The sequence below is a fragment of the Chrysochloris asiatica genome, unplaced genomic scaffold (genome assembly GCF_000296735.1).
Source record: "Chrysochloris asiatica unplaced genomic scaffold, ChrAsi1.0 scaffold00222, whole genome shotgun sequence".
Lineage (NCBI taxonomy): Eukaryota > Metazoa > Chordata > Mammalia > Afrosoricida > Chrysochloridae > Chrysochloris > Chrysochloris asiatica.
This window is the reverse complement of record NW_006408740.1, coordinates 5,199,378-5,202,424: the sequence shown is the minus strand read 5'-3', so window position 1 is coordinate 5,202,424 and position 3,047 is coordinate 5,199,378. Positions and strand designations below refer to the sequence as shown.

Sequence of the window (3,047 nt, the reverse complement as noted above, 5' to 3'; positions counted from 1 at the left end):
CTTCCCTGTGCTTCCGGTTTCAATTCCTCCTTCTTTCATACCCCTTTCTGCTTTCTGAACTTAGTCCTTAGGCAGATGCTATCCTTTTGTTTTGATTCGTTACTTGAAACTTCAATTAAAATTCTGCATTACTTTTTTACACATATTCATTGCATTATTTTTCCTTCTCAATACACCCTCCCACCTCAACTTATACCAACCTAAAAAACAAAACAAAACAAAACAAAAAAAAACTATGGTACCTCTGCAAGCTGTAGTCCTTGTTTTTCATTGACGTAATCACTTATTTAGGAACTTTGGGCAAAAGTACCTGTGTCTTATAATCAAGACCTAGTTTTGCTTGATGTTAAGAGAGAGAAAAGAGTGTAGGGAAAGTTTATTGTTATTTTAATGATATTCATATGAATTGTTGTATTCTCTTTTAAACAGGGGCAGGAGATGCTTATGTGTATAAAAAAGGTGTAATGACCAGGCAACATGACCTGACTCTTCTCTTTTGGAGTCCTTGTGTGGTGCTGTAGGATAAGCACTGGACAGTAAAATGGCTTGAACTGCAAGATTGGGAGTTCAAACTCACTCGTCTCTTCTCAGAAACCCCATACAGGTTCGCCTATGAGCTGAACTAACTTTAAGGTATTTAACAACACACTCTTTTTGTATAATCCTGGTGTGGCACTGTAAGATAAAGCACTAGATTGCTAACTATAATGTCTGTGACTCAAACTCAGCATACGCTCTTCAGAGACCCTAAACAGGGTCTCTATGAAGCAATTAACAACAAATTATTTTTATTAGGAGCCCTAAGGAGCCCTGGTAGCATAGTGGTTACGAATCAGGCTGCAAACCACAAAGCCAGCAGTTCGAAACTACCAGTGGTTCTGCAGGAGAAAGATGAGGTGTTCTGCTGCCGTAAGATTTACAGCCTTGGAAACCCTGTACAGGGTTGCTATGAGTCAGAACGGACTCCACGGTACTCAACAACAACAAGTAGTGGTATGGGTTAGCCTTTGGACTTCTCCACAGAAGAAAGATGATGCTGTCTGCTCCCATAAGGTTTTACAGTCTCGGAAACCCTGTATAAGGTCACTATAAATTGGAAGAGCCTCAATAGCAGTGGGTTTTATACTGTTTTTATATAGCATCTCACTTATACAGCATCATGGAAACCTGCGTACCTAAGAGATATGCCATTATAGAATATAGACATTCCCTCTATCATATTTTCTCACACAAAATAGAAAGGTAAGTCATTCTAAAGAAAAATCAAAGATTAAGGCATTCCAGGAACCTACTCCAAATATGTAGAGTTTTTGGTTACATATGGAAGGATTTCTTAGCAGGAAGCATGCTTATTAAGTTACAGAATCACCTTTCCTGAAGACTTCTGAAAATGCATGATACCCATGAGGTACAAAACTTCCCAAGAAGTTGATGACAGAAAATGTCCCCTGGGCATTAAGGGAAAAGAGGGGGTTCCTTACTTAGCACCATCCACTGTAAGTCTTTAAACTGTGGGTTAGACAGATGTACAACCATACAGGAAATATTTCCATTGGCTCACTTCCTTTTAGACTTCTTGTTGTTGTTACATGCTGTCTAGCTGATTCCGACTTATAGTCAACCTATATAGGGTTTCTGAGGAGAAGCTGGTGGGTTTGAACCATCAAACTTGCAGTTAGCAATATTCTTATCCTACAATGCCACACTAGGACTCCTCCTTTTAGAGTTGTTGTTGTTGTTATTATGTGCCATGGAGGGAGTCAGTTCTGACTCATAGTGACCCTGTACAGGGTTTCTGAGGCTGTAAATCTTTATGGGAGCAGAAACCTCATCTCTCTCCCACAGAACAGCTGGTAGTTTCGAACTGCTGACCATGAGATTAGCAGACCAATTCATAATCAGTACACTACCAGAGCAGCAATGTAAAAGAAAACAGCTAGGGATAGGAACACATTAGAATTGCTGACAAAGAAAATCTCCAGTTTATCCAGGTATACCTTTCCCATTTGTTGCTCAGATACTCTCTTGTAAAAGGAAAATTCCAAATGATTTGGAATATTGTTTGTATCTGACTTGTTGTTGTTGTTAGGTGCTATCCAGTGGTTTCTGACCCCAAACAACCCTACGTATAACAGAATGAGACACTGCCTGGCCCGGCGTCATCCTGACAATTGCTACTGTACTTGAGCCCACTGCTGCCACAATGCCAATCCATCTTATTGGGGGTGTCCCTCTTTTTTTGCTAACCATACACATTACCATCTTATTGGAGGTGTCCCTCTTTTTTTCTAACCATACACATTACCAAGTGTGATGTCCTTCTCCAGGACATGATAATATGTATGAAGTATGAACGATGAAGCCTGGTCATATTGGCTTCTAGGGAGTATTCTGGTTGTACTTCTTCCCACAAAGATTTATCTGTTTTTCTGAAAATCCATGGTACCTTTTAAATTCTTTTCCAACACCATAATTCAAAGGAAACAAGTCTTCCTTATTAATAGCAAAACTTTCACAAACGCATGAGGTTATTCAAAATACCATGGTTTGGGCAGGCACACTTCAGTGCTCAAACTGACATCTTTATTTTTCAACACTTTAAAGAGGTCTTATGCAGCAAATTTACCTAATGCAATACATTGTTTTGGTTCTTTATCAGTATTTTAAATCCCCTTTGCTTTCAGAAATCAAGGTTTTATCATCTGCATATCACAGGTTGTTAGTGAGTCTTCCTCCAGACAGGATGTCATGTTCTTCTTCATATAATCAGTGACTCTTGGTCTATGTACATGAGCATAATCAAGTGTTCTGGAATACTCATTCTCCACATTGATATCAATAGCTTGTCATGATCCACACCGTTGAAAGCTTTACATAGTCAATAAAGCACAGGTAAACATCTTTCTGGTATTCTCAGCTTTCAGTCCAGATTCACTTGACGTCAACAATGATAACTGTCTTTCCACATCCTCAGTCCTCATCTTAATCAGGCTTAAACTTCTGGCAGTTCCCTGTCAATGTACCGCTGCAGTCATTTTTGAATTATC

The 3,047-nt window shown here is 39.2% G+C and overlaps 1 pseudogene; it reads left to right on the top strand.

Moving 5' to 3' along the window:
- The first annotated feature begins 1,403 nt into the window (after nucleotides 1-1,403).
- LOC102834373 overlaps nucleotides 1,404-3,047 on the top strand; it is a 12,079-nt pseudogene continuing 10,435 nt past the window's right edge.